This window comes from Oncorhynchus kisutch, linkage group LG24, assembly GCF_002021735.2.
Source record: "Oncorhynchus kisutch isolate 150728-3 linkage group LG24, Okis_V2, whole genome shotgun sequence".
NCBI lineage: Eukaryota > Metazoa > Chordata > Actinopteri > Salmoniformes > Salmonidae > Oncorhynchus > Oncorhynchus kisutch.
Window position 1 is genome coordinate 40,780,396 of NC_034197.2, and position 12,077 is coordinate 40,792,472.

Sequence of the window (12,077 nt, forward strand, 5' to 3'; positions counted from 1 at the left end):
GTGAAGACTACAGAGTAGATGTCTCCTACACAGTGACCTATAGTCATGCAGTTTGCACTAAATAGATTCTACCGCTATTCCATATTTTTTTGCCAAACAATCTATAATTGCTGTAGCTACTGGTCGTTGAAGATAGCCTACAGTGTGTGCATGTTTTTCTGGAAACGTAAGAGCTGAACCAGCTGCTCCGTAAAGTACTGTATATCCTATGCAGTGAGTGACCTCCACTGCAGTCATTCCACTAGATGGTGCAAAACTAACACAACTAAGAGAAAAGGAGAAATGAAAGTGAAACCTATCTGAAGGGGAAGAAGTAAATCAACGTTATAATCTAACGATACGTCATACATTTTTATAACACAATATACATGTCAATATACATGTCAGCTAAGAAGCTCCTTCCAGAGATGTTATTTTTCCTTCAACTGATGTAGTTTCTTTATGTGTGTGTCTATATTTGTGATATGCTGCATGTTGTTTTATAACCATACGGTATAAATGCATCCTGAGTCATGTTTCCCCCCCCCTCTCCTCCTCCCCTGTGGCTTGTGTGAATAGATTCTCTCAGATGGGGGCTGCCTGGGCTGAAACTGAGTCGTGCAAGCTGGAACATGCCTTGACTTGTACCGGCTTGCCAGGCTGAGGAAGGAGAGAGCCTTTGTGCCCTGTGGTCAACAGTTTCACACTGACCTGTGTGAAGTCACCCTCAGAGAGAGAGTAATCAGACCAGCAGGGTGGCTCTCAACATTAGCAGTTGACTGGACCAGAACAGGACCCTGGATGTTCAGCTGTACCCAGTCTATACTCTGACCTCAGTCATAACACTGTTTTACTGGTAAGTGTGTTGTTTAATAGTCATTCTCCTGATTGGATTTTCTTTTAGACTTGCCATTCTGTACGGTACCATCTACTGTTTGTCTCTTAAATAACTGGTTGGCTTTTACTTCTACACGATTGAAAAGAGAGGTGAAAGGGATTCTTGTACAACAATAGTTTGATTTGTTTGTTACACATTCCTGTCCCTTTTTATATGGTAATCTACTGTTCCACAGGAATGTACCTATAGTGCAGCGCATTGACTTCCTGTTCCACAGGAATGTACCTATAGTGCAGCGCATTGACTTCCTGTTCCACAGGAATGTACCTATAGTGCAGCGCATTGACTTTTTCTCACATTTTGTTACGTTACAGCCTTATTCTAAAATGGATTCAATATGTTTTACTCTTCTCAATCTACACACAATACCCCATAATGACATCACAATACCCCATAATGACATCACAATACCCCATAATGACATCACAATACCCCATAATGACATCACAATACCCCATAATGACATCACAATACACCCTAACGACATCACAATACCCCATAATGACATCACAATACCCCATAATGACATCACAATACCCCCACAATGACATCACAATACCCCATAATGACATCACAATACCCCATAATGACACCACAATACACCATAATGACATCACAATACCCCCACAATGACATCACAATACCCCATAATGACATCACAATACCCCATAATGACATCACAATACATCCTAACGACATCACAATACCCCATAATGACATCACAATACCCCATAATGACATCACAATACATCCTAACGACAAAAGGAAAACAAGTTTTTAGAAATGATTGCAATTTTATTACAAATAAAAAACTGAAATTATTTATTTATCATTATACTTATTTACATAAGTATTCAGACCCTTTGCTATGGGACTTAAAATTGAGTTCAGGTGATCCTGTTTCCATTGATCATCCTTGAGATGTTTCTTCAACTTGATTGGAGTCCACCTGTGGTAAATTCAATTGATTGGACATGATTTGGAAAGGCACACAACTGTCTATATAAGGTCCCACAGTTGACAGTGCATGTCAGAGCAAATGAGGTTTGGAATCACCAAGACTCTTCCTAGAACTGGCCGCCCGGTCAAACTGAAGGGCGTTGGTCAGGGAGGTGACCAAGAACCTGATGGTCACTCTGACAGAGCTCCAGAGTTCCTCTGTGGAGATGGGAGAACCTTCCAGAAGGACAACCATCTCTGCAGTACTCCACCAATCAGGCCTTTATGGTAGAGTGGCCAGATGGAAGCCACTCCTCAGTAAAAGGCACATGACAGCCCACTTGGAGTTTGCCAAACGGCATCTAAAGGCTCTCAGACAATGAGAAACAAGATTGAACTATTTGGCCTGAATGCCAAGCGTCATGTCTAGATGAAACCTGGCACCATCCCTTCGGTGAAGCATGGTGGTGGCAGCATCATTCTGTGGGGATGTTTTTCAGTGGCAGGGACTGGGAGACTAGTCAGGATCAAGGGAAAGACGAACGGAGCAAAGTACAGAGAGATCCTTGATGAAAACCTGCTCCAGAGCGCTCAGGATCTCAGACTGGGGCAAAGGTTCACCTTCCAACAGGACAACAACCCTAAGCACACAGCCAAGACAACGCAGAAGTGGCTTCGGGACACGTCTCTGGATGTCCTTGAGTGGCCCAGCCAGAGCCCGGACTTGAACCCGCTCAAAAATATCTGGAGGGACCTGAAAATAGCTGTGCAGCAACGCTCCCCATCCAAACTGACAGAGTTTGAGAGGATCTGCAGAGAAGAATGGGAGAAACTCCCCAAATACAGGTGTGCCAAGCTGGTAGGGGGTGAACTCCCTGAATACAGGTGTGCCAAGCTGGTAGGGGGTGAACTCCCCAAATACAGGTGAGCCAAGCTTGTAGACTCATACCCAAGAAGACATGAGGCTGTAATCACTGCCAAAGGTGCTTCAACACAGTACTGAGTAAAGAGTCTGAATACTTATGTAAATGTGATATTTAAGTTTTTTTTTTGGAATACATTTGCAAAAAAATATATTTTTTAAATCTATGTTGTTATTATGGTGTATTCTGTGTAGATTGATGAGGGAAAAACACAATTCAATCCATTTTAGAATAAGGCTGTAACGTAACAAAATGTGGTAAAAGTCACAAGGTCTGAATACTTTCTGAATGTACCGTACTTAATGGTAGTCTACTGTTCTACTGGAAGGTACCTATAGTATTTAATGGTAGTCTACTGTTCTACTGGAAGGTACCTATAGTATTTAATGGTAGTCTACTGGAAGGTACCTATAGTATTTAATGGTAGTCTACTGGAAGGTACCTATAGTATTTAATGGTAGTCTACTGGAAGGTACCTATAGTATTTAATGGTAGTCTACTGGAAGGTACCTATAGTATTTAATGGTAGTCTACTGTTCTACTGGAAGGTAACTATAGTATTTAATGGTAGTCTACTGGAAGGTAACTATAGTATTTAATGGTAGTCTACTGGAAGGTACCTATAGTATTTAATGGTAGTCTACTGTTCTACTGGAAGGTACCTATAGTATTTAATGGTAGTCTACTGTTCTACTGGAAGGTACCTATAGTATTTAATGGTAGTCTACTGTTCTACTGGAAGGTAACTATAGTATTTAATGGTAGTCTACTGGAAGGTAACTATAGTATTTAATGGTAGTCTACTGGAAGGTAACTATAGTATTTAATGGTAGTCTACTGGAAGGTACCTATAGTATTTAATGGTAGTCTACTGTTCTACTGGAAGGTACCTATAGTATTTAATGGTAGTCTACTGTTCTACTGGAAGGTACCTATAGTATTTAATGGTAGTCTACTGTTCTACTGGAAGGTATCTATAGTATTTAATGGTAGTCTACTGTTCTACTGGAAGGTACACAGACACACACACACACACACACACCCACACACCCACACAGACACACACACACACACACATACACACACACACACACACACACACACACTATTGTCTGTTGGCGAAGGGGAAGTTTGTGAATGACAGAACGAAGGAGCAAAAATACAAAAGAATCAACGGTACTTTTCCCCCCTCTGCTCCTCTACCTAGCTCTAGGGGATCCCCCCACAGTGAAACCTCCGTCATTCTCTACAACCTATCAACTACCTGGACCCCAGTGGAGGCTGGTGGGAGGAGCTATACGAGGACAGGCTCATTGGAATGGCTGGAATGGAATAAATGGAATGGTATCAAACACATCAAAACTATGGAAACAACATCTTTGACTCTGTTTCATTTAGTCCATTCCTGGACATTACAACGAGCCCGTCCTCCTATAGCTCCTCCCACCAAACCTCCACTGCTGGGCACAGAGGAACCACAATGCCTATCGAGGTGGGACCAGACAGACACTGGGTAAGAGAGACACTATAAATTGTTCTATTTGTTGTGTGTTTGTGTCGAATATAATGAAGAGTGATCTTCCCCTTTGATGTAGGAACAGGAAAAAGCACACATCTACAGACGGAATATACAGGAAGTCCTGCAATAACCAACGACAGATCAGATGTGTGATATCAGGATCCATGGATTTTCTCTGAACCAATCGATACAAGCAGGTAGATTGTTACTGAGGCAACAGTGTTTTCTGTTTTCTGGTAACTATGAGTCTACAGGTTGCTAATTGTGTGTCTGTGAGGTAAAGCTGTTGAATTATTAACACAAGGCAAGGTGAGGCAGATGGGAAAAGACCAATGCTGAAAACTGATATTGGAGAGAATGCACTCGTAGTTCGGGTCAGACATTAAGTCCTGTAATTACGTAACATGTCTCCCTGTCCTTTTTAAAGGCCTTTTGACCAAATGAGCTCATAACCCCATGTCTGTTATTTTCTTTTCCTCTGCCTGTTCTTCTCCTCATATCCCCTGATCTGTCCATTCATAACCCAACATTTCCTTATAGAATTAGACCAGTTCTATCATTTCCAGAATTTTCTTTAAGATGAGGACATGGTTGATTCGTGGTAGCCTAGTGGTTAGAGAGCATTGGGCCAGTAACCAGCAGGTAGCCTAGTGGTTAGAGAGCATTGGGCCAGTAACCAGCAGGTAGCCTAGTGGTTAGAGAGCGTTGGGCCAGTAACCAGCAGGTAGCCTAGTGGTTAGAGAGCGTTGGGCCAGTAACCAGCAGGTAGCCTAGTGGTTAGAGAGCGTTGGGCCAGTAACCAGCAGGTAGCCTAGTGGTTAGAGAGTGTTGGGCCAATAACCAGCAGGTAGCCTAGTGGTTAGAGAGCATTGGGCCAGTAACCAGCAGGTAGCCTAGTGGTTAGAGAGCGTTGGGCCAGTAACCAGCAGGTAGCCTAGTGGTTAGAGAGTGTTGGGCCAGTAACCAGCAGGTAGCCTAGTGGTTAGAGAGCGTTGGGCCAGTAACCAGCAGGTAGCCTAGTGGTTAGAGAGTGTTGGGCCAATAACCAGCAGGTAGCCTAGTGGTTAGAGAGCGTTGGGCCAGTAACCAGCAGGTAGCCTAGTGGTTAGAGAGCGTTGGGCCAGTAACCAGCAGGTAGCCTAGTGGTTAGAGAGCGTTGGGCCAATAACCAGCAGGTAGCCTAGTGGTTAGAGAGCGTTGGGCCAGTAACCAGCAGGTAGCCTAGTGGTTAGAGAGCGTTGGGCCAATAACCAGCAGATAGCCTAGTGGTTAGAGAGCGTTGGGCCAGTAACCAGCAGGTAGCCTAGTGGTTAGAGAGCGTTGGGCCAGTAACCAGCAGGTAGCCTAGTGGTTAGAGCGTTGGGCCAGTAACCAGCAGGTAGCCTAGTGGTTAGAGAGTGTTGGGCCAGTAACCAGCAGGTAGCCTAGTGGTTAGAGCGTTGGGCCAGTAACCAGCAGGTAGCCTAGTGGTTAGAGAGTGTTGGGCCAGTAACCAGCAGGTAGCCTAGTGGTTAGAGAGCGTTGGGCCAGTAACCAGCAGGTAGCCTAGTGGTTAGAGAGCATTGGGCCAGTAACCAGCAGGTAGTCTGGTGGTTAGAGAGCGTTGGGCCAGTAACCAGCAGGTAGCCTAGTGGTTAGAGAGAGTTGGGCCAGTAACCAGCAGGTAGCCTAGTGGTTAGAGAGCGTTGGGCCAGTAACCAGCAGGTAGCCTAGTGGTTAGAGAGCGTTGGGCCAGTAACCAGTAGGTAGCCTAGTGGTTAGAGAGCGTTGGGCCAGTAACCAGCAGGTAGCCTAGTGGTTAGAGTGTTGGGCCAGTAACCAGCAGGTAGCCTAGTGGTTAGAGAGCGTTGGGCCAATAACCAGCAGGTAGCCTAGTGGTTAGAGAGCGTTGGGCCAATAACCAGCAGGTAGCCTAGTGGTTAGAGAGCGTTGGGCCAGTAACCAGCAGGTAGCCTAGTGGTTAGAGAGCGTTGGGCCAGTAACCAGCAGGTAGCCTAGTGGTTAGAGAGCGTTGGGCCAGTAACCAGCAGGTAGCCTAGTGGTTAGAGAGCATTGGGCCAGTAACCAGCAGGTAGCCAAGTGGTTAGAGAGCGTTGGGCCAGTAACCAGCAGATAGACTAGTGGTTAGAGAGCGTTGGGCCAGTAACCAGCAGATAGCCTAGTGGTTAGAGAGCGTTGGGCCAGTAACCAGCAGGTAGCCTAGTGGTTAGAGAGCGTTGGGCCAGTAACCAGCAGGTAGCCTAGTGGTTAGAGAGCGTTGGGCCAGTAACCAGCAGGTAGCCTAGTGGATAGAGTGTTGGGCCAGTAACCAGCAGGTAGCCTAGTGGTTAGAGAGCGTTGGGCCAGTAACCAGCAGGTAGCCTAGTGGTTAGAGCGTTGGGCCAGTAACCAGCAGGTAGCCTAGTGGTTAGAGAGCGTTGGGCCAGTAACCAGCATGTAGTCTAGTGGTTAGAGAGCGTTGGGCCAGTAACCAGCAGGTAGCCTAGTGGTTAGAGAGCGTTGGGCCAGTAACCAGCAGGTAGCCTAGTGGTTAGAGAGCGTTGGGCCAGTAACCAGCAGGTAGCCTAGTGGTTAGAGAGCGTTGGGCCAGTAACCAGTAGGTAGCCTAGTGGTTAGAGAGCGTTGGGCCAGTAACCAGCAGGTAGCCTAGTGGTTAGAGTGTTGGGCCAGTAACCAGCAGGTAGCCTAGTGGTTAGAGAGCGTTGGGCCAATAACCAGCAGGTAGCCTAGTGGTTAGAGAGCGTTGGGCCAGTAACCAGCAGGCAGCCTAGTGGTTAGAGAGCGTTGGGCCAGTAACCAGCAGGTAGCCTAGTGGTTAGAGAGCGTTGGGCCAGTAACCAGCAGGTAGCCTAGTGGTTAGAGAGCGTTGGGCCAGTAACCAGCAGGTAGCCTAGTGGTTAGAGAGCGTTGGGCCAGTAACCAGCAGGTAGCCTAGTGGTTAGAGAGCGTTGGGCCAGTAACCAGCAGGTAGCCTAGTGGTTAGAGAGCGTTGGGCCAGTAACCAGCAGGTAGCCTAGTGGTTAGAGAGCGTTGGGCCAGTAACCAGCAGGTAGCCTAGTGGTTAGAGCGTTGGGCCAGTAACCAGCAGGTAGCCTAGTGGTTAGAGAGCGTTGGGCCAAATAACCAGCATGTAGTCTAGTGGTTAGAGAGCGTTGGGCCAGTAACCAGCAGGTAGCCTAGTGGTTAGAGAGCGTTGGGCCAGTAACCAGCAGGTAGCCTAGTGGTTAGAGAGCGTTGGGCCAGTAACCAGTAGGTAGCCTAGTGGTTAGAGAGCGTTGGGCCAGTAACCAGCAGGTAGCCTAGTGGTTAGAGAGCGTTGGGCCAGTAACCAGCAGGTAGCCTAGTGGTTAGAGAGCGTTGGGCCAGTAACCAGCAGGCAGCCTAGTGGTTAGAGAGCGTTGGGCCAGTAACCAGCAGGTAGCCTAGTGGTTAGAGAGCATTGGGCCAGTAACCAGCAGGTAGCCTAGTGGTTAGAGAGCGTTGGGCCAGTAACCAGCAGGTAGCCTAGTGGTTAGAGAGCGTTGGGCCAGTAACCAGCAGGTAGCCTAGTGGTTAGAGAGCGTTGGGCCAGTAACCAGCAGGCAGCCTAGTGGTTAGAGAGCGTTGGGACAGTAACCAGCAGGTAGCCTAGTGGTTAGAGCGTTGGGCCAGTAACCAGCAGGTAGCCTAGTGGTTAGAGAGCGTTGGGCCAGTAACCAGCAGGTAGCCTAGTGGTTAGAGCGTTGGGCCAGTAACCAGCAGGTAGCCTAGTGGTTAGAGAGCGTTGGGCCAATAACCAGCAGGTAGCCTAGTGGTTAGAGAGCGTTGGGCCAGTAACCAGCAGGCAGCCTAGTGGTTAGAGAGCGTTGGGCCAGTAACCAGCAGGTAGCCTAGTGGTTAGAGAGCGTTGGGCCAGTAACCAGCAGGTAGCCTAGTGGTTAGAGAGCGTTGGGCCAGTAACCAGCAGGTAGCCTAGTGGTTAGAGAGCGTTGGGCCAGTAACCAGCAGGTAGCCTAGTGGTTAGAGCGTTGGGCCAGTAACCAGCAGGTAGCCTAGTAGTTAGAGAGCGTTGGGCCAGTAACCAGCAGGTAGCCTAGTGGTTAGAGCGTTGGGCCAGTAACCAGCAGGTAGCCTAGTGGTTAGAGAGCGTTGGGCCAGTAACCAGCAGGTAGCCTAGTGGTTAGAGCGTTGGGCCAGTAACCAGCAGGTAGCCTAGTGGTTAGAGAGCGTTGGGCCAGTAACCAGCAGGTAGCCTAGTGGTTAGAGCGTTGGGCCAGTAACCAGCAGGTAGCCTAGTGGTTAGAGAGTGTTGGGCCAGTAACCAGCAGGTAGCCTAGTGGTTAGAGAGCGTTGGGCCAGTAACCAGCAGGTAGCCTAGTGGTTAGAGAGCGTTGGGCCAGTAACCAGCATGTAGCCTAGTGGTTAGAGAGCGTTGGGCCAGTAACCAGCAGGTAGCTTAGTGGTTAGAGAGCGTTGGGCCAGTAACCAGCAGTTAGCCTAGTGGTTAGAGAGCGTTGGGCCAGTAACCAGCAGGTAGCCTAGTGGTTAGAGCGTTGGGCCAGTAACCAGCAGGTAGCCTAGTGGTTAGAGAGCGTTGGGCCAGTAACCAGCAGGTAGCCTAGTGGTTAGATTGTTGGGCCAGTAACCAGCAGGTAGCCTAGTGGTTAGAGAGCGTTGGGCCAGTAACCAGCAGGTAGCCTAGTGGTTAGATAGTGTTGGGCCAGTAACCAGTAGGTAGCCTAGTGGTTAGAGAGTGTTGGGCCAGTAACCAGCAGGTAGCCTAGTGGTTAGAGCGTTGGGCCAGTAACCGAAAGGTTGCTGGATTGAATCCCTCAGCTGACAATGTAAAAATATTTCCTCTCTTCCCATGATCAAGGCAGTTAACCCACTGTTTCATGGTAGCATGTCATTGTAGATCATTTGTTGTTCTTAACTGACTTGCCCAGTTAAATAACAAACAAAGGATAAGTATCATCTTGAGTAAGGGGAGACAACATCTGATCTGACAGTGTAGAACACATCTGATCTGACAGTGTAGAACACATCTGATCTGACAGTGTAGAACACATCTGATCTGACAGCGTAGAACACATCTGATCTGACAGTGTAGAACACATCTGATCTGACAGTGTAGAACACATCTGATCTGACAGTGTAGAACACATCTGATCTGACAGTGTAGAACACATCTGATCTGACAGTGTAGAACACAGAACACATCTGATCTGACAGTGTAGAACACATCTGATATGACAGTGTATAGTGTAGTTGGTGTAGAACACATCTGATCTGACAGTGTAGAACACATCTGATATGACAGTGTAGAACACATCTGATCTGACAGTGTATAACACATCTGATCTGACAGTGTATAGTGTAGTTGGTGTAGAACACATCTGATCTGACAGTGTAGAACACATCTGATCTGACAGTGTATAACACATCTGATCTGACAGTGTAGAACACATCTGATATGACAGTGTATAGTTGGTGTGGAACATATAGCTGCCATTGTTTGCAGAAAGATGACTAGGACTGAGGAATGAGACAGGAAAGAGAGAGAGATGAGAGAGAGAAAAGTGCTTTTTCGATTACATTATTATATACATATTTTATATTTATATTTTCCAAATGTTTTGTACATATGTATAAACACTGAGTGTACAAAACATTAGGAACACCTGCTCTTTCCATGACATTGACTGACCAGGTGAATCCAGGTGAAAGCTATGATCCCTTATTGTCACTTGTTAAAGGGGAGGAGACAGGTTAAAGAGGGATCTTTAAAGCCTTGAGACAATTGAGTCATGGATTGTGTCTGTGTGCCATTATGATGGTGAATGGGAAAGACTAAATATTGAATTTCCTTTGAATGTGGTATGGTAGTGGGCAGGGGCGCAACTTTCACTGGGTTTATAATTGGAATGTGATATAAAACGAAGCAACGATGTGCTTTAGGACCTTGGGGACGCCTCCAAGCGGTCAGGTAGGCTGTTTGGAGTGTTTATCCAACTAGATACAAAAATAAAAAATACATTTAAAAAAGGATAGGTCTCCCCACTTCAAAAACCAACTCAATATTTGGAAGGTGTTCTTAATGTTTTTTACACTCAGTGTATATATTTATCTTTCTCTAATGACCATTCATATTATCAATTTGGTACTGTTATTGTTGATATCATTATCTTACTTCGCTTTAGCAACAGTGGTCTTGTCATTTATGCAAATAAAGCTTATCGGTATCTGAGAGAGAGAGACAGAGAGAGAGAAAGAGAGAGAGAGAGAGAGACAGAGACAGAGAGGGCAAGAGACAGAGAGAGAGAGAGAGACAGAGAGAGAGAGAGAGACAGAGGGAGAGAGAGACAGAGAGAGCGAGAGAGAGAGAGAGACAGAGACAAAGAAAGAGACAGAGAGGGAGGGAGAGCGAGAGAGAGAGAGAGAGAGAGAGAGAGAGAGAGAGAGAGGGTGAGAGACAGAGAGAGAGAGAGAGAGAGAGAGAGAGAGAGAGACAGAGAGAGAGAGAGAGAGAGAGAGCGAGAGAGAGAGAGAGACAGAGACAAAGAAAGAGACAGAGAGGGAGGGAGAGCGAGAGAGAGAGAGAGAGAGAGAGAGAGAGAGAGAGAGAGAGAGAGAGAGAGAGAGAGAGAGAGAGAGAGAGAGAGAGAGAGAGAGAGAGAGAGAGAGAGACAGACAGAGAGAGAGAGAGAGAGACAGGGAGAGAGAAAGAGGGAGAGAAAGAGAAAGAGGGAGAGAGAGAGAGAGAGAAAGAGAGAGAGAGAAAGAGGGAGAGAGAAAGAGGGAGACAGAGAGAGAGACAGAGAGAGAGACAGAGAGAGGGACAGAGAGAGAGAGACAGAGAGAGAGAGAGAAAGACAGAGAGAGAGAGAGAGACAGAGAGAGAGAAAGTCACCCACAGTCACCCACAGCCATGTGACAATTCAGATCAGGACCTGACATAAGGACAACTCTGAGTGTGCTATTCTGTTCTTCTGAAATAGGCCACATTTTCTTCATATCATGTTTCTTTAGACCTGTCAAAAATAAATAATGTATTTATTGTGATGGTTTAGGCTGTATTAAACATATATATTAGACTTTTTAAAACGTAGATGTTCCCAAAAGTCTGCATCAGTGGCTTGTAAGCCATGTGTGGAAGCCAGGAGATGCTAAATGTGTTTATGTTAATTAACGGTCAACAACCGTGAGACCGACCAGTTATTTACTTGACAAATTTTCATGACCGTCACAGCCCTATGCATAGTTACGACAACAAACGTCACACCTACTGACTTTAGAAATAAGGACAAGAAAGAAACTGCCACGGGGTTGTTGTGACAGCTCATAGTTCCCTGAAAACGGCACGTGTATTTTAACCCTTCTGACCCAGCTCCCATAGAACACGTTGAACTGTGACTCACAGGACGCTTCTAGAAGGTTCATAGTTCCCTGTCAACCAAAACAAATACACACCGATATTAGTTAACCCAGTTGTGGGTAACCCAGGGTGATGAACCAAGCCACAAAACTATACCCTATACAGAAAACAGTCTTAATAACTACCCTATACAGATAACAATCTTAACTACCCTGTACAGATAACAATCTTAACTACCCTATACAGATAACAGTCTTAACTACCCTATACAGAAAACAATCTTAACTACCCTACACAGAAAACAGGCATCAGGTAGCCTAGTGGTTATGACTGTCGTTCTGTCGTTCTTCTCCTGAACAAGGCAGTTAACCCACTGTTCCCTGGTAGGCCGTCATTGAAAATAAGAATTTGTTCTTAACTGACTTGCCTAGTTAAAAACAGATTTTAAAAAAGTTAAAACTATAC

The 12,077-nt window shown here is 46.2% G+C and overlaps 1 long non-coding RNA gene across 1 annotated transcript in view; it reads left to right on the forward strand.

The window, feature by feature from the left end:
* Positions 1-555: 555 nt before the first annotated feature.
* Positions 556-12,077, forward strand: part of LOC109885099 (uncharacterized) — a 15,940-nt gene continuing 4,418 nt past the window's right edge. The window contains exons 1-3 of the long non-coding RNA XR_002254492.2: positions 556-835; positions 3,947-4,252; positions 4,335-4,455. This is a non-coding gene — a long non-coding RNA (uncharacterized LOC109885099). The remainder of the gene's footprint in view (positions 836-3,946; positions 4,253-4,334; positions 4,456-12,077) is intronic.